The sequence below is a fragment of the Kogia breviceps genome, chromosome 10 (assembly GCF_026419965.1).
Source record: "Kogia breviceps isolate mKogBre1 chromosome 10, mKogBre1 haplotype 1, whole genome shotgun sequence".
Classification (NCBI taxonomy): domain Eukaryota; kingdom Metazoa; phylum Chordata; class Mammalia; order Artiodactyla; family Physeteridae; genus Kogia; species Kogia breviceps.
In genome coordinates this window covers 107,339,186-107,361,925 of record NC_081319.1, presented here as the reverse complement: position 1 = coordinate 107,361,925, position 22,740 = coordinate 107,339,186, and the positions used below count along the sequence as shown (strand labels likewise).

Genomic DNA, 22,740 nt, shown 5'->3' with positions numbered 1-22,740 from the left:
GGTATTTATCATGAGCTCCTTTGAGGGGAGGGAAGGTATCTTATTTCAGTGTTTCCTCAATTTTAGTCACATATATTCTGCTTTCAGAATTTTGTTTATAATTATGTAAATATTATCGAATTAACATTTATGATGACAAGTATTATTTATTCAATACGCTATTATCTATGTAAAATGTGACTTCTCAAAATACATTTAAAAGTCCTGTTATTTTTAAAAAATCTTTCGGTTCACTCACTTTTCAAGTTTAAATGTCTGTTTTAGCATCATTGTAAGCAATGAAAACTTGTAAATACATAAAGTGGATGTGCTTGTTATGTATCTATTTTCCAATATCCATTTAAAATAAATAATAACGACTGAAGTAAAAAGGTCCACCCGTGAACCATCTGAAACACCCCTCCCGGGGAGACACCAAATTCCTCAGGCCCCCATCTTTCCACAGCACCCAGCATGGTCTTTGTGTCACAGTGTTTATCAAATGAATGGAGTATTTAATCAATTAGAAAGAATTAATTTCTTGATTGACTATTGACTTCATGGGCAATACATTCCATCCCTAACCTGGTCACTTTCATAAGCAGTGACATCTCCTCTTAATGAAAATGCTGTAATACACTTGTTTCTTTTTTTTTAAAGAAGGTTCAAGGGTTCAGTTTGCAGAAATGGGACATGGCAGGTCCTAAAGACACACCTCCCCCGGGGACCACACACCGTCTGCCCACTGGCCTCTCGAGGGCCCGTGGGGGGACTCTAGCGCTCACGCGGGACAGGCTGGGAGGGGCAGGCTTCCTCCGACGCCCCCCCCCCAGCAGAAGCGACCTCACCCCTCGCACTCACTCTCACCCGCGGACTCTCTCTGTGACTCTGGTCTCATATCCCTGCTGCCCGGGGCATGGACGGCTCCTGGGAGGCATGCAGCTCAGCGGCTGCTTTCCACGGCAACAAACAGCTGCAGCAAATTCAAGGTCTTCTGACACTTAGGGCCCCAGTCACCGTGTGCGACATTAAACTTTGAAGGAAAAAAAGAACCGCGTAAGTTTGGATAAAAGTATCTTTTCCTCTAGTACTTTAGAAGCAAGTGTGAGGGCTGGCGACGGGCAATTAATTCTCCGTCGGTGAGAAGTGCCCGCCCCTCAGGCCACTTTCCTCCTCCCTCATCTGTGAGCTGCGGGCGGCCCTGGGGGTCTCTGTGCGCCTTGCAGCTGGAACCAGGGCTCGCATCACCATGGGGACCGGGATGGGTTACAGAAGAGAAGGTTCTGCGGAGGGCGCTCTCCCACTAGAGCGTCTAGGAGGGGGGGTGGGGGAGGGGTGGGAGGCAGGGGTCTGCCCGCTTCCACGCATCCCGGATATGCCTTCTTCTGCCCCGACGACTCTGAAGGCAGAAGGGCCCTCAGAAGTCCCACTGGAGATGCCGGCAAAAAATCCAGCTATTTAACACAGCTATATCTGGACAATAGCGAGATTTGTGGGACCACTATATTTGAGTGAGAATTGGGTGGACCCTAAGCATCCTGGTCAGAGCTTCCTTCTGGGGACGCTGGGGAGGAATATGGCCCCTTGAAGGACGGGCCAAAGAGGAGGCGGGAGAGGTTCAGAGGGGGGCGTCGGGGGCAAGGCTGGGGGAGCAAACCCGGTCCTTCCCAGGACGTTGCCCAGTGAGCTCCAAGGAACTTTCGGCCTCTTCCGCTGACAGGGAGTCCGAGGGGGTGGGGTTAAGGCCCTGGCAGGCTCCTCCCTCGCCCCGCCCCCGCGGGCGCCCACCGGGGACCGGCGGGAGCACAGGGCGGGGCGCAGTCGGCGTCCAAGGCGCCTGCCGGTCGCTCACCCTTCCCGGGCTCCTGGAGGTTCCCTCAGCCCCGCCTGCCGAGGTCGGAGCGCGAGCGAGAACCCCCGGCCAGCCTGTTCCTGGAAGCCCAGCAAAAGCCCCCTGCAGCCCGGGGCGATGAATGACTGCTTCGCAGTTAGAAAGCAGCACCAGCAACGAAAGCAAAACCTCAGGTCGGGGGAAAAACGGACCTCTGCTCATCCGACAGCCCAGGCCTCGGGCCCCCCCACCCCCGGTGCCGGCAGCGTGTGCCCCCTCGGGGCTCTGCGTCCCTGGGGGCCTGGGGGCGGAGCCACCCTCCCCCGTGAGCGGGTTCTGCCTTTCCCCTGCGGCCTCCCGCCTGGGTCTCCTCCAGGGTGTCCGCCAGCCGCCGCGGTCCCCTCGGACCAGGGCGCCCGCAGGCTTCCTCAAGCTGCGAGGCCCCCCGTGCGGCTCGGCTGGGAGCGACCGCCCTCGCGCTGCGGGGCTGGCGCGTCAGCGGGGCTGCGGCGTCAGCGGGGCTGCGTCGGCGCGGGAGGGCCGGCGGGGCCCGCGGGGCCACGGAGGGGCGGAGCCTGAGGCCGGAAAGAGGGGCCGGCGGCCGGGCGGGCGGCCGGGCCCGCGGGAGCCGCGCGTAGGGTCCTGGCGGCGCGTGTGCGCCGGGCAGAAAGCCGGAAACTCCGCCGCTGCCTTCTCAGGTGCCTCTTTGCATGTCTCCTGGGGTCGCTGCCGCCTCCTCGCCGGGAGGGGAAAATGAGTGCCACGCGGGGTTTCCTGTGAGTCAGAAGCTGGTGTGCTCGCTGCTCTGGGTGGGGGGCGCGAGGGCACAGCAGGGGGAAGGCCGCGGCGAGCCCCTCGGGGAGGACGCGCCGGCATCGCTGGTGCAGCCTCTGCCTCCTGCCCCCCGGTGCCGGGCCTGCTGGATCCAGTGGCCGCTCCACAGAGCCACTGCGGAAAATTAAATTATATAAGCGTGTAATGCACCATATTAAAAGAAAGACAGCAGGTCCTCCAAACCCTCAGTATTTCCAAATTATTTGGCTGCCGTTTACTGTCGTCCCTGCTCTGGGGACGACGTGCGTAACCGTGTCTGTGCTGCGGAAACACTACACGGCCCCGAGCCGCCGTCCAGGTCTCCCGACTGCGCCCCGTGACCACGGTGGCAGCGTTCGCCCCATGGCACTCGGGGGCCGTGGCACCTCCTCCAACCGGCCCCGCGGAGAGGAAGGTGCAGGTGGGAAGGACCCAGGGCCTCCCGAGCGGGCCCAGCGCAGGTTTATAGGGGCGAGGGGAGAACGGGGGAACGCGTGCTGCTTCCAGACTTCAGGCTGGCCCTCCTCAACACCGCCGGCCACTTCTGTGGGGCCTGCTCTTCCACACCCCACGGCGGCCACCCCGCACTGTGGCTCGCCGGCCCTCTCTCTGCGGTCCCCGGTCCCCTTCTCTTGGCCATGGAAATGCGCCACGGACCTCTCCCCGGCGCGGACTCTCCAGTCCCCCCAGCAGTGTGTTCCTGGAGCCCCTCCCTGGGCCAGGGCACAGGAGAGGCAGCCCACACCCCCCGCCCGGGGCAGGGGACACACAGGCGTTGCCTGCCCTGAAGTCTCTCACCCTAACCCTCTATGAGGCAGGAGAGGCCGTAGGGACGTGGGCAAGGTAACCCCCAGATCACTTCCCGATTTCTTTCGGGTCACTGGCTGCTTCACCAGCCTGGCGCCCCACAAGGAAGAGGCGAGCTCGGGAGAGGTGGGGTGAAACGCGTGTTCTTCCGGGGCGGATGGGCTTGCATGAACCCTGAGCATCGCTCCTCCGCGGGATGGGGCAGCTACAGAGTGCCCGGTGCGGGCTTGCTCGCGGCTCATCCTGGAGAGCAAGCACGAAGCCTCTGCCCGTGGCCGGCACACGATGAGTGCTCTTTCATCGTAGCCATATTTGCCATCAGAAGAGGGACTGCCAAGGGCAGGGCCATGGCCACGTTTGTGCAGTGCTTCCGCGGGCGCACACGCTGAGGAGCTCTGTCCCTCTGCGTTTGTGTGCGTGTGTTGGGGGTGGGGGGAGGGTTCAGCAGGGACCACCCACTCCTCCAGGCTCATCACTGCCTGCAGCGCAGCAAACCTGCCACCTTAAGAAGAGGTGCCCCCGCAGGGAGGCCTGGTGAGAGGGCTGTCGCCTTCGCAGCCCCTTGTGGTGGGAGGAGTCACCAGGGCGGGCCCTCCAGGACACAGGCCCTCCAGGACACAGGCCCAGCAGCCCCGAGAGGCTATCCTCCACCTGTGGACTCTCTCGGGAAGGCCCAGGGCCCCGGGTGGGGTCAGCCAGCAGGAGGGGTGCACCACGATGGCCTGGTTAGAGGGGCGTCCCTTGGGCCCAACAGAGCAGGTCATACCCTGCTCTTCCCAGACCTAACAGTCTAACTCAGCAGGGGTGGGAAGAGAGATATACAAGAGGGCAAAAATATACAAGGGGAAGTGGCCCAAATGGCAGGCTCAGCCCATCTCCCAGCTGTTTCCACGGCACCATTGGTTCCGTCCCATGCTTGTCACCCAGGCCAGGAAGGCACGTGGCGATGAGGCGCCCAGGTGAGCGGCGTGGCTTTCTGGGGTAAGGACTGCCTCAGACCCCAGCCCTTGACCCCGAGACAGGCTTCACACCTTTGAGTGGGTTGTGTGCGCCTCATGGGTGACCTGCGTTCTGTTCTGTCTGCCGTATCCTATTCCTGAAACACTGAAGGTCAAGGCTGATTCTCCAGATGCAAACAGGGCCCCATGGAACAAGGGGAGAATATCGCGTTGCTGTTTCTACAGGCCAGGTTTCTACCAAGTGGCTGAAATAACGTTCGAACTGTCGTGTAGACAGAGGGACCCCTTTCAGAGGGTGTGCGTCTGGGGTCTGTTTGCTACATCTTTATTCCAATGATGTTATTCTCCTAATCTGGACACCTTAAATTCAGCTGCATACGCATACCGCCATTATGTCATTATTAGTAATCCCAACTTCTTGTTTAATTTGCATGCAAGATAGGGCTTGGCTGTAAAATGCATTGACAGAGGCAGTGTTCTATTTTTAGTGAAAGAGATGTTATCTCCAAATTACAGGGAAATGATTACATCAAGGTTCTCTGTTGATGAAATAAATAAACCACGAGAAAGAAAGAACGTGTATGAGTCGTTGAGAACCAAAGCTCGTTGGCTTTCTTGCATCTGAAGGCCCCTTTGCCCACAGGTGTCGTCCAAGCGAACAGGTCGCATGGCCGTGCGCCCTTCGTGGTTCAAGGAACAGCAACTGTGACAATCCTCTACGTCTCAAGAAAGTCCTCGACCGCAACCCACCAGGGCAGGTGAGTGTGTTTAGGGGGCCGAGAAGCAATATGTCCCTTTGGCTTTTACGTGCAAACTCGCGGTGGACGTCCTTCCACTCTTCTGGACCCGGAGACGGAGGTGCGGGGCGGGGAGGCTGTGAAGACGGAGACCCCTGGACGTGGGGTCTCAAGCCTCAGCGCCGCTTCTACAGGGGTAACCTTGACAGTCTTCTGACGTCCTTGGGCTCCGGTCTCCCCAGGTACAGGGCGAGGACGGCCTGGTGCCCTCTGCTGCCATAGCCACACTCTCCCTGGGCTGGGTCCTCACAGGGCGACCTCCCTCCAGAGCTCTGGGAAGGACACCCCTTCCTTGGAGGACCAGTCAGGTACTTCGAGTTGTTAAAAATGTGTATCAGAAAGCTCCCACGTTCCACTTCTCTGATGATTAGTGATGTTGAGCATCTTTTCGTGTGCTTCTTGGCCATCTGTATGTCTTCTTGGGAGAAATGTCTCTTTAGATCTTCTGCCCATTTTTTGATTGGGTTGTTTGTTTTTTTGATGTAGAGCTGCATGAGCCGTTTGTATATTTTGGAGATTAATCCCTTGCTGGTTGCTTTGTTTGCAAATATATTCTCCCTTTCTGTGGGTTGTCTTTCTGTTTTGTTCCAGACGGGCTTGGATGCGGGGCTGGATGTTTACAAAGATGCGGTTCCTGTGGGGGGATGGGGTGGGAATGCTGGACTCCCTGCCTACTTTTCCTGTAAAACCTAAACCTGTTCTAAAAGATAAAGCCTGTGGATTAACAAGAAGATGGTAGCACTGCCGTCTAGGTGATTACAGTCAGCGCCGTGCTTAGCCCGCTGGAACCTTTGTGCAAATTAGACAGGGCACCTCGTTCTTAAGGCATTTTATTGCCAGCAGCCGGGGAGCTGTGCTGGTAAATATATAAACGTTGTATATGTCTGTATTTATAAATACGGACACGAGACTGAGGGCCGTGCAGTGTAAGACCTGCACGACGGTGCGCGGAGGCCCTGCTTCTCCATCAGTCCACGGGGGAAGCGGACACACAAATCAGTCGCTTGACGGAAAGGCAGGAGGAGCCAAGTCCAGTAACGAGCGGAAGACAAAACCACGGGAAGACAGAGGATGAAGAGAACGGCCCGGCCAGGAAGAGCGTCGGAGGCGAGAGAGGAAGTGGGGCCTGTGAGCGGACTGAGCCCTCGCCCCTGCGGTCCCTGTTCGGGCGAGCAGAGGGCCGGCCGACGGGCTCCCGGCCTGGCTCTAAGGCCGAGGGGCTGCGCGAACCTCGAGGCCACGCCAACACGAGACACCGACGGCCTCACGCCTCTCCTGGACGACACTTACACCGGGACGGGGCTGTCCTCTTCACTCTGGGTGTCACAGCCCCCGAAGCAGCCTGGAAACGCCCTCTGCCCCGCACGGCTGAGGCCGCGACCGCAGCACAGGGCGTGAGCGGAACTGTCTCCCGGTGGTGGAGCCTTGGCTCCTGCCCTCGCCTCTGCCCAGATGCCCACGGAAACATATTTGGAGACGGCTGAGCCCCGGCTGGCGCCCGCTGGTTTCCAGGTCATGGCTTCAGCCTTCCTGCCCTCGTTCACAAGACAATTACGCGAAAGCAGCCTGGCTCCACGGAGAGCCGCCCCGTGTCCGTGTCTGAGTGAGCTCACGCCCAGCGGGGGCAGAGGCAGCCCTGGAGCCCCCGCATGGTGTCCTGCAGGGCAGCCAGCCGGCGTGGGATCCAGCCCACGTGGGAGCGGGGCAGCCGCGGCCGGGCAGAGCCCTGAGCAGGGGCAGCGTGGGGGGGTCCCATCCACCCATGCTGGTCTCACATCCCAGCCGCCCTGTCGAGGGAGAGGCTGCAGGAGAAAGGCCAGAGCGGCCAGAGCACAGAACACATGAGCCGTCCTCACCACGGAGGCTGGGGAGACGTGGGCTCGAAGAGGTGGATCTTTAAAATTGGTGGCACTCTCCACGTCCATTGCGTTTCTCCAGAAATATTCCATTTTCACTCTAACTCTCCAGCTATATTGTTTGCGGATGTTTACATGTAAGTAGTGAATGAACAAAAACAGTCATAGAAATTATACTCATCAACTTCAGGACAGCGACTAAATTTTTAGACATCAGTGAGGGGTAGGCAGATGGGCGTCTGTTATATTAGGAGCTGCGTGTTTGAAATATTTCATTAACAAATAAACGTCCACCAAAGAAGCTATACGGATGACAAGTAAGCACATAGATAGACGTTCGGTATCATTAGGCATTAAAGAAATTCAAACTATAACAAGTTCTATATGCCTATTGGAATGGCTAAAATAGGAAAGAAAAAACCTGACAAGAGCAAGTGTTGACAAGGATGCAGGGCAACCAAAACTCTCATAGGTTGTCGCTAAAAAGGCAAATGTGAAAACCAGTTTGAAGAATTCTTATAGAGTTAAACATACACTTACCATATGACCAAAATATCCCACTACCAGGTATTTAACCAAGAAAAATGAAAACTTGTGTTCACATAAATTATTTCTTAAATGCATTTTTTAAGTGAAAGGAGCCAGTCTCAGAGGCTACCTACTGTCTGATTCCACTTATATGACATTCTGGAAAAGTCAAGAAACAACCAGGACAGAGAAAAGGTCGGTGGACACCAGGGGTGCAGACGTGGGAGTTTGGGGAAGGCTGACTGGCGGTGGTCACCCAACTCTGTGCATTTGTCAAAACTCGAGGCCTGCACATCAGAAAGAGTGAATTTTACTGCATGTACATTAAGGAAAAAAAAAAATCTGCATCTAAAGTAGGTTTACCTAGTGGCTTCAGATCTCAGGAAAATCATTTTCCCTTCTGAATGTGATAGAATTCTATTTTTCTAACCGGTAACATTCCTCGAAGTGCCGACTTAACTTTCAGAAAGAAAAACAGAGGAAAGAAGCTGACATCACTGACACTTTCTGTGGGTCCCAACACGGAGGGTCAAGAAACGGTCGGAAAAGAGAGGCCGGCCTCCAGAAGGCCACGGCGAGCGCCTGAAAGCCACGGAAGGTTAAGTCAGAAGGCACTTCTGAGATCGCAGTTCTTCATCAGTGTGGAAGCTGAGGCCCCGTGCGCGCAGCATGGGCTGAGGACGGAGCGGGGAGAGTGGCCAGCGGGGCCGGCGCACCGAGCTGTGGACCTGGCGCTCCTGGGTCTCTCGCCAAACTCCCACGGCCCTCTCCCTTCCCTCGGCATTTCTCTCTTGCTGGACAAAGTTTCAAGATGCCAGGATCCGAGAAATCTTCAGCAGCCCCAGCCAGGTCCCCCGAGCACAGACAAGTCAAAATCCCGTGGTCACTCCTCACTTGGCCTGCCCTCCTGCCGGCTCCCCCAGGACTCTGTGGGAGCCGCGGTCTGAAGATGCGGTGGGGCCCGCGGGCGGGCGGCAGTCTCCCTTCACTATAGCCCCGGGGCTGCTAACGCTACGGGCTGTGTCTTGCTCATCCCACGTCCCTGGAGACCGACAGGTCGGTCCGCGTATCACTGATTGGTGAAGATGTGCAGAAAAAAGGAAAGAGCAGGGCGCCTGGGCTCGGACTGCCGCCTCTGGCCCTGCGTCTCCCAGGAAGGGGGAAACTCCTGAGACAGAAGAGCAGATCTTCTGGCGGAGAGCTAGCTAATCATCGAGGGGTTATTTGCACAGCACCTCAGACCACACACACTCAGAATGAATATTTCATAATTGAAATGAGAATTCCCTTAATTGCAGAGCCAGCCAAGTGACTTCTAAAGAGAGTGCGTTCAGTTCCCTTCGGCCCAGCTGGAACACACAGGGACTCCTGTGTGATGTGCTGTCTGTTCTCTATGCCGGGGGCCTTGCCTATGAGACCGCTGGTTGTGCGGGGCAGCAGAGACGCAGCAAGAAGAGCGGCGGCCAGGACGAGTGGTCAGAGCAGTGACTCGTCTCTCTCTCTGCAGGACTGATCAGCGTTCGCTTTCCCAGGGAAGACGCCCAGGTCAAACTCAGTTCTTCGCTTACTAGAATTGCCACGTGGTTCCCCAAATCCTTGGCCTTAGTCGCTGGTACGAGCTGAAGTGCAAGAGGAGGTCTGCCTGCAGGCTGGCCTCATTTGTTTCTGATTAAGATGAACTTTGCGTTAGAAAGGGGAAAGAAACAAGTCTTTCTGAGGTCTTAGGGCCCGAGTTTGGGCTTGGGATCTGCAGAGGCAGGAGTTCTGGCCCAGAGGCTCTCCTGCTCCACAGGCTGCAGGAGAAACCTTGGAGCCGTTGCCCCGAGGGACGGGCACCTGCCAGCCCGGCAGGGAGGAGCCCTTGGCCTTCCAGCCTCCGGGCCCCGTAGCCTGGCCCAGGCTGCAGGCCTTGACACACTTTGTGATGGTCTCACGTGTGAGCCTCAGAGCTAAGCCTGTCCGTTGATGGGACCCTGAGTAATACTTGGCTGTTTCCCCAAATCAGTCTCACCGGCAACTATTGTGACCACTCGAAAGGATGCAGTAGGTTCTGCTCTGGAGAGAGTTCCAGAAGGAGGACACTGGCTGTGACTCTGAGGTTTTTATACACGGGACAGAAAATTGACCATCCTGACCACTTTTAACGGAGAGCTCAGTGGCCTTAAGTACGCTCACACTGTAGTGCAGCCATCACTGCTGAACTCTCTTCTGCTCTGAAACCGAACCTCCGTCCCCATTAAACGCGGACTCCCCACCCCCGCCTCCGGCCCCTGGCACCCGCCCTCCTGCCGTCTGTCTCGGTGAATCTGAGTCCTCCAGGGACCTCATGTGAGTAGAATCACACGGTACTTGTCTTTCTGTGGCTGGTTTATCCCACTAGGCGTCACGTTCTCAGGTTTCATGCGTGTTGCCCCAGGTGTCAGGATATGCCCTTCCTGTCTCTAAGGCTGAGCTGGTCCACCGTGTGGCTGGGCCACGTCGTGTCCATCCGTCGTCCTTCTGCGGACGGACACTGGGGCTGCTCCCACCTCCTACCTATTGTGAGCAATGCTGCTGTGAACGCGCGGGCACGAGTATCTCCTTGAGGCCCTGCTTTCACGCCTTTTGGGTTACACGCCCAGACGTGGAATTGCTGGACCACGTGGTAGTGCCGCGTTTGATCTCTTGAGGAGCCTCCATGCTGGTTTTCCACAGTGGCCGCCCCGCGTCTCACTCCCATCCTGCCTTGGTCAGTGTGGGCTGCTGCAGCCAACTACTGGGTGTTTATAAATAAGAAGGATTTACTTCTCACTGTTCTGGAGGCTGAAGGCCAAAAGGTGATGTGGGCAGGCTTGGTGCCTGGGGAGGACCCTTCCGGGTTCATAGACAGTCATCTTCTGGCCGTGTCCTCACATGATGGATGGAAAGGGCAAGGGAGCTTCCTGGGGTCTCTTTTACAAGGCTACTAATCCCAGGAGGTGAAGCCTCAGGACCGGGTCACCTCCCAAAGCCCCTCATTCCCTAAGCCTAATCCTGACCCTGACCCTCACCCTGCCCCTAGCCCTAGCCCTAGCCCTGCCCCTGACATTGACCCTAACCCTAACCCTAGCCCTAGCCCTAGCCCTGACCCTGACCCTGACCCTAACCCCAACCCCATTACTTTGGGGTTAGGATTTCAGCATATGCACTCAGGGGAACACAGGCGTTCAGACCACAGCACCCCAGGACTGAATTTTCTTTAAGTTGGAGACAGGCGCAGTTGTAAGCGAATGGAGTTGGTGGGTAACTGGGCGGCGGGGAGCAGGAACCCCGGATCAGCCCACCACCAGCCATCCGGCATTTTCAGGGGCCTCTTCAAAAGATGTGTCCTCGGTGGAGTGTGGAAGGAAGGCACCTTGTCAGGAGGCCGGGAGGCACACAGACGTGCTGCGCGGCGCCCGTTCAGAGTCCCCGACGGTGCAGGGCCGTTGCCACGTCCTCAGTGTGGACTGCGGGGAAAGCCCAGGGGGTGAAGGGCCGCAGCTTGAACCTGGCAAGAGAGCTGGGGGCTCAGTGCCCCTGGGGGACAGATTGGGTTTTCGGATTTGGGGGGCGTTTTTTGGCAAGGAGGGTAGATCTAGGAGAATCAACTGCAGGGACCTGCTGACGTGAATTCAGACGCTTCGAGGGTAATGATCACAGTAAACATGCCAATAGCCATGATTCACAGGTGTTAACTTACTGATTCCCTAACACAGCTCCATGAAGGAGGAACTATAAGCCGCCACTTTACAGAGGTGAAGTGAGTCACCCAAGGTCACGTGGCTTACGGGGAGGAACTCGGATTCAACTCCGGGCTGTCTGGCTCCAGAGCCCAGGCCTCTGTGCACTGTTCTGTCTTCTCTGCAGAAAAAAGCGCCTTGAAAACCCAGACGCCTGCCCTCGAGGTGAGGGCGATGCAGGTGGGGAGACAGGAATGAACGAACAAACAAACAAGATACGTAGCACGGGGGCTGTCAAATGTAAATATTTTTGGCTCTACAGGCCGAAAGGAAAAGCTGAGTGTTCAGTCCGTCTCCGTGGCAGCTACTGGATGGGCCCCACTGGATCGAGACGGCATCAGACGACACAGCCGAGAATCCCGTGACCGTGGCTCCAATTCAAGTCAGTTTTTATGGAAACTGACATTTCATGCCTGATGAGCTTGGGCCCCCAGAACGGGGGGCGAGGGGACTTGTACTTCATTTTTGTCTTAGACGCGTCTCTACCTGATACCATAGCAGGGTCTGCAAACCACAGTCCGTGGGTCCAGTCCCGCTTCTTAGTTCCACCGTATTTGACCTCACTGAACAATTTCCATTACCTACAGCAGCACCAGGAGTTGCTCTGGTTGCCTTAAATGACCTTGTCGGCCCAAAGTGTAAATAAAGTGACTTCTAAACCATCTATACCACATGCCAAGCACACAGCCTGGGGCATGTGCTCAGGACAACAGCTCCAACAGTTCCTGAGGTTGGGGGGGACTTCTGCTCCGTCTGTGACCCTCCTGCTACCCCCTCCGCCAGGATTATTGTGAAATAAATCCCAGGCATCACACCAAGAAATACATTGGTTTTAAAAACACATATGCCTTAGAAAACTTTTTATTTAACATAAATATATCAAGCAAATCAATTAAGGGTTATATTAAATGTCCATGAATTTGTATTGCTTTAGATTCATCTGAGTTTGCCAGAAACACCCTCAATATTTCCTGATATAAATGCACCAAAGACATCTCACTAATCTAGTTGAACTGAAATCAGATTCCAGGGCACATTCATTTCCAAAAAGAAAAAAAAAGCCAAGGCCAAAGAGAACATCACGCAATATTAGAAAATACAGGAAGGCTTAATTTCCCTGGAGAGCCCTGCTGACCTGCGGGCGGGGGTATAACAAAGCCACTCCTGGCGGAGCTGGTGTGCAGTCCGGAGGAAACCCAGGGACAGGATGTTTGCAGCCGCTCCGCTGAGAAAGGCGGCTGACACGCATGCAGCACGGACCGAAACCGTCCCGAAGAGTCAGCAGTCTGTGACCTGTAACCTGTGCCCTGGGTCACGATGAAATATCTAACGTTCATCCAGCACTTTTCAGCCAGCAAGGCACGTTCTCTCCCCCGTCATTTCACTTGTGCCTCTAGGAACCTTGTTCAGAATCAGGAGAGCTTGGGTCACAGCCTGTCCCTGTAAACCTCCGCATCTGGACACAGCCTCTCCCTCTGCTGGGAGGGGCCCTTCTGGTCGCATCTTTCTGCTGAACTACATTCGTCCTCAATGGCCCGGCCAGAAAGAGGGCTCCGAGCTCGGGGGACGCGGCTCGGGCACGGCGGCCACGTGTCCTGGGGAGGACCGGCCTGCAGTGTCCCCACCCGCCCGGGGGATGGGGGGCAGGTTCCGGTCCCCGCACACCGGCCGGTCAGGGCCTCGGACACCCCGTTGCCTGTGGTTGAGGCCGCGCCTTCACCCGCGAGCCTGTCCCAGCGTCACAGGCAACACCGAGTCACCGTCGCGGGCTCCTCACCTTCCTCGCAGGTAAGCGCGGCCGCGTCCTTGCAACGGGTGCGATGTGCGAGGAGGCGCCACGCGTCAGCCGCAGTGGCCGCCCGGAGAGCTGGCCTTCGCTCCGCCGCGCGTCGCGGTCAGGCCGGGGCCTCGTCCGCCGGAGGCTGCAGCGGCCTCGGGGTCCCGCTCCAGACGCGCTTTTCCACCCGCGGACGAAGGTCCGGCTTGAAGGGGTGGTTTAGCAGTGGGGCGCCGTGGGGCTGCATACTCCGCGCCGGGCACGCGGCCACCGGGCCACCTGCAGACGTGCGGCGACAGCTCCCCCGCTGGCCCGGGCGTACCGGGGCTGTTCCCGGGTCCAGGAATTCCTGTCTTAGGAGCGGGACGGTCCTGGGCCCGTCCGGACAAGTTGCCACGTGTCTGGGGACCCTTCCCTGCACCGCCCGCTCCCCCCGGGCAGAGCTAACCCTCTCGGAGGGGAGGGGTGACACTTTTCAACCCAGGCGTATGCTTTTCCTCCTCCTCCAATATGCCGTCGCCTTTGTTTTCTTCCTCGGAATGAAGAGCCCCGTGCACGGTGAGCGGCGGTGCCTGTGCCTCAGAAACGCGGGGCTCAGACGCCCCGGCCGTGAAGAGCCAGGCTCCTCTGTGCGCCCCGGAGCCCGAGGATGCGCGCGACGGCCCTGGTCCCTGGAGTCCCCCGGCCACAGCGGCCCTGAGGATAAGCCGGGGGCAGTGCGGGCTGCAAGTCCCCCCTCCCGCCGGCTCCCACACCGCGTGCCCAGGAAACGGGAAGAAGGCGGCTAAGTGCCCTCCGGCAGCGCGCGACCAGGGGAGCTCCCGGCCGGATGACCCTGTTCTAGAGCTTTCTCGCGGGTGGACGGTCGGGGGAGTGCTGCCTTCGGTGGGGGGAACGTTTCTCAAGACTCCCAGTCCCACCTCTGCGCCGGGGCGGGGCGGGGGCGGGGGGGCCCTCCCGGGGGGGCCCTCCCCTCCCCTCCCCTCCCCTCCCCTCCCCTCCCCTCCCCTCCCCTCCCGCCGTCCGTCTGTACCGTGCCCGCATCGGACACACCGCGAACGGGCAGGGTGACCAACCGGCCCCCGGCCCGAGCCCGCGGGGCCCCCGGGACGCAGGCTGGCCCCGTGGCGAGACCGGCCCGTCGTCAGTCCTGTCTGTGGACGTTTGGGGTGCAGGTGGGCTCGGGACAGATGGAGGAGCGGAGGCGGCTGGGGCTCGCCTGGCACCTCACGGGGGGTGGGTGCCCACCTCACGAGGCGGTCAAGGCGCGGAAGCGGGTAGCAGAGCCCCCGCGCAGCTCTGTTCCCCGCCGGGCCAGCAGCTGGACGCCTCCCGTGAGCAGGGGTCCCGCCTGCGGCACGCACCTCCCACTCGACGCCTCGCGGCCAAGGTCGGGCCCTCCCGGGGCTGAGAGGCACCGCCTGCGCCGCCCCGTCCTGTCCCGCCCCCGGCCGCGCCCGCCTGCAGGGACCCCAGGCTCCGCGCGCTCCCCCGCTCCTGGCTCGGTGCGTCCCTCGTGCCCCGCAGGCGCCCGCTCACCACTTGGACCCCACAGAGCCCCCCTCAGTCATCATGGGGGCCCGTCACTGGGCCGAGCAGTTAGAGCCCTGGGGGCCCGTCTGTGTGCTCGTGTCGCCCAACTCCCAGGCCCGTAAAGCTCCCAGCGGCCAGTGAAGCACGCCCGCCTCATCCCGGCCCCCGACCCTTCGTCCCCCCCGCCCCAGCCCGGGCTCCCTCCTGGAGGGGACGCCCTTCTCCGTCTTCACGTTTCCTGGCCACAGACCGGCTCGGTCCATCGGGCCACTGCCGCAGAGCGCCACGGACGGGGAGGCTTGAACGGAAGGCGTTTCTGGAGGCTGAGCCTGGGTCGGGGTGCCGCCGGGGCTGGCGTGCCGTCGCTCGTCTTGCTTGCAGGTGGCATCCTCTCGCTGCGCCCTCACAGGTCCCCTCGGAAGGGCTTCTCATAGGACACTAATCCCCCCACGGGGGCCCCACCACGTGGCCTGATCACCCCCGAAGGCCCCTCCTAGCTGTACACCTTGGGGTCAGGCTTCAGCATGCGGTTCTGGAGGGACACGTTGGTCCCGAGGCAGAGGCGCCCCCCGCACAAGCGCCCCTCTGTATTCGCGCGCTTACTGCTTCCAGCCACGCCTCCCGACGCCCGCGGCGGGGCTGGTGCCTCGGTCCCCCCTGGAACGTCGGGCCCCGGCACTGTTGAAGGGGGCACAGCACAGCCTTTGCTTTTCCTCATTCCTCTCCAGTGTTTTTCCATAGTCACGCCTGTCCGCGTGGCGGCCACTGTAGAGTAAATCGCGGTACCAGTGACTCGTTATACAATCAGCGTTTTCCGTGTCGCTGTGGAGAACTCGTAACGTGTGGCGTTAGTTCTCTGCTGTTAGCACACGGGTTCCTCCGTCACCCGCGTTCCTGTACGTCCGCGATTATTCCCAGACGGTCACGTGTCGCCGTGGCAGGAACGATTCGATTCCCAGGAGGCCCGGGGCTCTGCAGGGCAGGCGTCTCCTCACCTCATCAACCTCTTCCCGCCGTTTAAACGGCTCTCGGACATCTTCCTTTTTGTGTATTTTTATTTTGGGACTGTTGTTCACGTTTGTCCTCCTCCTGCTCTTGGTGCTGGAAACACGCAGCTCATAAAACACCAAAGCACGCTCTGCTCTCTGACCCTGTAAAGGACCCCGGGAGGGAGGGGAGGCAGGACTGGTCACCCAGGAAACCATCGCCTGGGGGATACCGCCTGCTGCTAACTGGAGAACCGAGAGTCTGGTTCCTCTGCTTCTTAGTTCGCCGGTCGGTCTTTAAAAGTAATCATCAAGGTGTCGGGCACACGTGGTACAGACCGAAGGAGGCCGCACGGGCCGCGCCTTGTCGCCGCCGGCCCCGTGTTCTCTGACCAGCTCCTGGCAACGCCCTGAAGCCCACGTTTCCCACGGTCCTTCCCTAGGGCGTGGATTTTAAGCGAGTTGCTGCGCTCCTGCCCGGGGGCCACAGCTGCTGGGGCTCTGGCTGCTCGTCTCTGAGACCCAGCACCGTGCCCGCATCTGGCGGAGCCCAGAGACCCTGGCCTCCTCCGTGAGCTGCGTGGTGGCCCCAGAGCCCACACATTCCCTCCATCAGCGAACCGGCCCCGAGGATGCGGATGCAGCGCACGGCCAGCCCTGTCCCCGGCGGGCTGACACAGCAGCCCTGCTGCCCTCGACCACGGGCTCTCGCGGGGTCCCTGATGGACTGCTTGGGCCTAAGGTGGGGACACGGTGGGAAGCGGGGCCAGGAAACGCTGCTCTTCGCTTCACCCCCAGGCTCAGCAGAGGCCAGTGGGGCCTCCTCGGAGCCGGAGGGCACGAGGGCACCCCTGGGGTCTCCAGGCCCGGAGGCGAGCGGGCCCAGGGGACACAGTCGTGGTCAGGAAGGGCGCACAGATGGGGGTCACGGAAAAAAGGACGATTCACTGAGAGAGACGTTCGCACGTGAAATGACAGGGCTTCCCGGAGGCGGAAGAGGTGACCCCTCAACGCCCTGAGAGGCCCTTCATCCCACCCTGGACCAGAAACAACCGTGGTCTTCTTTTCCATCGAGAACGTCAGTGAGATGATTGGTGAAGTCAGAATATTGCCTGGAGAGCAGGTTGCAGGACCGAGGTGATGGTTCTCGACGTGGGTAACGAACGGTGCCGGGCTGTGCAGGATGCCTTTGTCTTTAATTCTAGGGAACACACAGGAATTTAGTGGTGAAGGAGTAGGATGTCTGAGCCCCCAAATGGTTCAGGAAAAAAATGTGCAGAGAAAGAGATGGGCGGGGAGAGGTAACGAGAAGCAAGTATAAAACACCCACTCAGAAACTGGGTGGAGGGAACATGGGAATTCTTTATACTATAGTAGCAACTCACGTGTAGGTCTAAATGGTTTCAAAATAAAATGCTGAAGAACCACCCCACAGACAGGACGGGGTCAGACGAGGAACCGAGCCCGCGAGCAGTAGCACGGATGCGCGAGCCGAGGGGCGGCGGGCGCCGGTGGGTGGGAGGGCCCGGCTCAGGGACCCTCGGGGAGCGGGAGCTGCGGGGAAAGAGGCGGGCGGGCCTGGACCCTCTCCCGGAACTCCGAACGCCCTCCGCTGGGGACCCCGCCGCGCACAGTCCTGACTCAGGTGGTTTCCCTTCCTTCAGCTGGAGCTGTCTTTTCCCTCCACCGTCAGCCCCTCGCGCTGGACTCGAGCCTCCCTCTGCCGTGAAAGGCTCCCCAGTTACTCGGCCCCTCGTCTAACCTGAGCTGAGCTGACCTGATGCTTCTCCCTTAGAGACCGAGGCCCAGCTCTGCTCCTGCACCGGAATCCCCCCAGGACACTTATTTGGCTTTTCGGGGTGGCCCCGGCTTCGTGGTCAGGCCTGCGTGCCTTTGCGTCATCCCCGGCCTCTCCCGCCACGAGACACTCGCTGGGACACAGCTGGGCCCACCGCCAGCCCGCCCTCTTGGCCCTGCCTGCTGGGGGGATCCTGAGGGGGACAGTTGGCAGCGGGCAGCCTGGGGAGGCACAGCCTGGGGGCAGGAGGGCGTGGGGGGGCGGCCTGGGGGACAGCGTGGGGAGGGGGAGGCCTAGAGGGGCGGCCTGGGGAGGGGGCGGCCTGGAGGGGCGGCCTGGGGCACAGCGTGGGGAGGGGGCGGCCTGGGGGACAGCGTGGGGAGGCGGCAGCCCGCTGCGGCACAGAAGCAGGTACGTGGGGAATCCACGCGACAGCGCTGTGCTGCACGAGTGTTGAATGAACTTGAAATCAAAGACGAGACCACAGCCCAAGAGAGGAAATGAGGGTGGTTCTAGAGAGAGTGAGGCTGCGTACGCAGCTCAGAAAGGATGGAAACGCCGGGCCGGAGGGTGGGGTGTAGGGCGGGGCGGGGGGGGGCCTCAGAAGCCCAGACTGTGGGAGGCTTTGGTTTTTCCTTTTCAGATGACGGCGGTGATTGTTTTCTTCTTTTTCAGACTTTGAAGTGATCCATTACGGGATTCATAAGAATCACGGTAAATAAACAGCCTGGGCACATCTTCACGACCTGCTGGCGGCCACTGGTTTCCGTGGTCTCAGCGCCATTGTTACGACACACAGTCTGGAACAAACACGGGTGAGGGTGGAGAGCTGCACCCGGGAGCCCAGGTCTGGGCCCAGGTCATGGGAACTGATCAAAGAAAATGGCAAAAAGTGGATTGGCAAAGACAAACACACCTTTCCTCAATAAAGTGCATCTTGTATTAAAATTAGCGATCCCAGCTGGGAAGCCGCGGGGGCCATGGGCCCCTCAGGGAGCCGGGAATGGAGACGCCCTGATCCTCCGGGAGCAGACGGGCCCCCACAGGGCTCCCGTGCACCAGGAAGCTGGGTCGGTGGTCTACAGCAGGTCCAGCCCTCCAGGAGGGGACAGCGGGCGGGGGCCGTGGACACTGGGGTCACGTGGGCGTCCCGAGGTCTCCGCAGGCTCGGCGCCAAGTCACATTTTTAATAGAAATACGTGGAAGCTGTCCCTTAACTCCTGCCCCGGGTCCCGAGCTCGCGCGTCCCGGCCCTGGGGGCCCGGCTTCCCGTCCCTACGCATCTCATTCGCAGGACCTGGCGCCTGCCTGCCCGCCAGAGCTGCAGCCCCTCCCCCAGCCCAGCCCCCATATGCCACTCGCAGGACGGAGAGCTGGATGCCCTCGTGGGGCTGGGGGAGGGGCACAGCCAGGGGAGGGGTGGTTTTAGCTGCGGCACCTAGAAAATTCTGGAGGAGAAACCAGTTAGCAATGTGGCGTGAGGGCGCGCAGATCTGAGTGACAGCAAGAGGAAGCCTCCACTTCTGGCCCCTGGCGGCCGCCAGCCCGGGTCCCTGGCCTTCTGTGGCTTGTGCTGGCGTGGACACAGGCGTCCCCCCCGGCCTGTCCTGGGCGGCGGCGCCGGGGCCGGGGCTCTACCGCGCTGGGAATGTGGACGGGGCGGGGGGGTGGGGGGGTGAAGAGGTGGAGCTCTCCTCTTCCAGGCGACTTTGCGACTGACGCGGTCTTCACAAAGGCACAGGTCAGACACACGCACACCAACCCCGCCTCCTGATGGCCCCGGGAAGGCGAGCAGCTCAGTGGAAACAGTGATGGAGCCGCGTCTGGCCGCGCTCGGCAGCGGGTTCGAGCGCCCGGCCTGACTCAGGGGAAGGAAGTAGTGTTTCCACTCAGCTCAAAACAAGTGGTTTCAGGACGGCTTGTGTGTCACTGGCATTTCCCTGTTGTGTTTATGAGACGAGGTGGGAATAGGCCTCGTGGTTACTCTAATCTCGTCTTTTACAAGAAATAAGAAGCCCCTAGTGGAACACTGGCGGGGGGCTGTGCGGCCCGGGAGACGCTGGGGAAACCCGAGGGCGCCCGCGGGGAGAGGCCCCACTTCAGGGTGGAAACCTGGGCCGCCTTCTCTGGCTGGGCCGTGCGAACAGCAGGCGCCCGGGGATGGCGTGCGGCCAGGGGCGCCTTGGAAGACGGGCCAGCACGCAGCAGGCGTGTGGGGCACGGCGACCCCCGTGTCCTGGGGACTCTTGCTGAGGTCGCCCGTTTCCCCAGAAACCAGATCCACGGTCCAGAGGTCACAGTTCCCACTCTGCGGGGATAGGACTGCGCTGATAAGGGTTGAAGCGAGGAGAGTGACTGTCCCAGAGGTGGGTGGACGGGTTTCTGCATCCCTGGGGAAGCCGGGCCACATTCCCAGAATGCAGTGCCAGCGGAGGCCCAGACACAGGCCCGGGCTGGGGGGCCGGGGGCTGCGGGAGGGGTGTCTGGGAGCCGGGGGGCTGGGGGTGGCGGGACTGGCGACCGGGGGCTGGAGGCTGGCCTCCTCTCCCTGGAAGGCAGACTCCACTGGAATCTCCCAGTCCAAGCAGCCCCAAAGACTAAGCTGCCTTTGAAGTGACATCTCGGGTTCGTGACTATATTTAAACTGGAGTGAAAGAAAATAAACCAGATGAAAGAGTTCACTAAAAACAGCCACCTCGGGGGGTGGGGGGCAGCGACGCCTGCCAGCCACGCCATCTGAGCGACGCCCACGCTCCACTCACCTGTTCGGGTTGTGATCTGGCAGCAAAACAATGGGAGGAAAAAATCCCCACATTTTCACAAGGAGGTTTACTGGAAAATCTTCTAATAAACAGAGTCAGAAGCACAGCAATCTCGAAACCACCTTCTCATCGTTGAAATGTTGTTTTCAAAATTGCCCCTCTCCTTGGCCACCTCTGGTGGGCCGGCAGGCACACGGCTGCACCCCAGGCTGCACCGATATCACCCGTCAGGGGCTGAATTTGTCCCCCCCAAATTCGTACGCTGCAGTACCTCAGGAGGTGCTGTGTTTGGAGACGGGCCCTGTAAGGAGGTGATTAGGTAAGAGGGGGTCCCTAGGGTGAGGCCCTAATCCCACAGGACTGGTGTCCTCAGACAAAGAGGCGGTGAGGACACAGACAACAGGACACACACTGGATGACAGCACCCGCAGTCACGGGGAGGAGGTGGCACCCACAGGCCCGGGAGAGGGGCCTCGGGAGGGACCACCCAGCCGACACCTTGGTCCCGGCCGTCCAGCCTCCAGGACTGAGTGGAAACGAACTTCCTGCGTGTTTAAGCCTCCCCAACTGTGGAACTTAGTTATTTGCAGCGGCCCTAGCAGACCCAGGCCATCTTCCTAGAGACTGTTTTCTTAAAAAAGGAAGTTTGGAAGTCAGTGAGCCCCCTCACGTTACAGATGAGGAAAGTGAGGGAGGCCCCAAATCTCGGTGACTGAACCCGCAACGACTGAGCAAACCGACAGGCTCCCTACTGTACGGAGCGGCCAGGAGGCCCCCGCAGGGTCCAGGCGAGAAGTGAGGGTGCCAGCGGGGGCACGTTCTGGACACATTTTAAAGGCAGACTTAACGGTATTCACCAATAGAGCAGATGTGGGTGCAAGCGAGAAAAGAACAGCCAAGAACGAGGCCAGGAGTTTGGCTGGAGCGCAGAGACCTGAGGTCCTTGGCTTGGACAAGGTCACCAGGGTCCCAGATGGGCCAGGGGCTCGGGCGAAGCCGGGGGGGAGCCACAGGGCCAGGCTGCGGCCAGGACGCAGCAGAGGCCGAGATTCAGGGGCTGAGCGCCCGCTGCGTCCCTCCCACCCAGACGTGGATTCTGGGTCGCGACACACGGCCATCCCTCAGTGTGAGAACGTACGTTACAGTTTCCTCCTTCCCATCTGGTGGTCCTGTCATAAATCTTCTACATGTTACAAAACTCCGTATTACCTTTTCCTACTTTTGGTTTAGACAGTCTTTTAAAGCAATCAAAAATAAGAAAAATGTCTTTGATGTATATTCTCATTTTGAAAATGTGCAGGGTTCTTGAGTGTGTGTGTGTGTGTGTTTGTGTGTGTGTGTGTGTGTGTGTGTGTGTAGATAATTTCCACCTAGCATCTTCCTTTTGATTGAAAAATTTCCTTTAGCATTTCTTGTAATGTAGGTCTGCTGTGAGTTCTCTCAGCTTCTGTTTGCTGGAAATCAATTGCCTCAGCTGCAGTTTATCTGAAAACACCTGTATTTTAATTTTACGCCCTCACTCTGGAGGGAGGCTTTGATTTGGTAAGAAGCTCTGGATGGGCAGTTTGCTTCAGAACTAAAGCTGTTTCTCCACTGTCTTTGGCAGGGTTAGTCCTCCCCTAGTTTCCACTCATTAAACCTACCTGTTTAGGCTAAAAATAAGTTCAATACATCTTCCACGTGATAGCCCTTCACATACTTGAAGACAAACATTATTCATCAGTATATTAAAGACTTAGTGCCAATGTGCCAGATACAAGAGTAACAGAAACTAGAGTCAGAGATGAAAGCGGTAGAATTCTTGCTTTCTGGAACCTCGAGGTCTAGAAAAGACAGAAAACTAGTGCAACATGGTAGGTGAACCTCCACAGAGAACTGGGGAGCGCAGAGAAAGGACACCCAGCTGGAGGGACAGAGTGTGAGGAACAGGCGCCTGCGAGGGAAGCAGGAGCTCGCTGGGCCCGGGCGGGGGGCGGGGGCCCCTGGGCGTGGACGCTGCGACACGGCTCGCGTGGGGGGTGAGGGCGGGGGAGCGGGCCTGGACCACATCGCGGGGCGCTGCCGTCTCCCTGGTGCGGCGAGAGCCGCTCACACTGGCCCTGGGCAGTGGGGCAGCCTAGACACGGGGACAGACGCCTGTGACGGTGTTTCCGAGTTCAGAAGCAGAAGGGCGCTGCTCCCCGGCTGTGCGCTCGGGGCTAAGTCCGCTCTTAGTTTTTTTTTTTTTTTTTTTTTCCCGGTACGCGGGCCTCTCACTGCTGTGGCCCCTCCCGTTGCGGAGCACAGGCTCCGGACGCGCAGGCGCAGCGGCCATGGCTCACGGGCCCAGCCGCTCCGCGGCACGTGGGATCCTCCCGGACCGGGGCGCGAACCCGCGTCCCCCTGCATCGGCAGGCGGACTCTCAACCACTGCGCCACCAGGGAAGCCGTAAGCCCGCTCTTAGAAAGCGCACCTCTGCACGCGTGAGTCCGAGCGGGGTTTCACAGGCAAACAGCGTGGGTGACGCTCGGAGACGGCGTTCAGGGCTGGGCCGGGGCCTGGGATGCAGAGACAAGCGCCCTCGGACAGAGACC

General features: G+C 59.3%; 1 long non-coding RNA gene across 1 annotated transcript; it reads left to right on the top strand.

Annotated features, from left to right (window-relative positions):
• The first annotated feature begins 2,393 nt into the window (after positions 1-2,393).
• On the top strand, positions 2,394-18,352 carry LOC136792055 (uncharacterized). The gene is made up of 3 exons (XR_010835210.1): positions 2,394-2,586; positions 5,033-5,147; positions 18,080-18,352. It is a non-coding gene; the product is annotated as an uncharacterized lncRNA (long non-coding RNA).
• Positions 18,353-22,740: the final 4,388 nt, after the last annotated feature.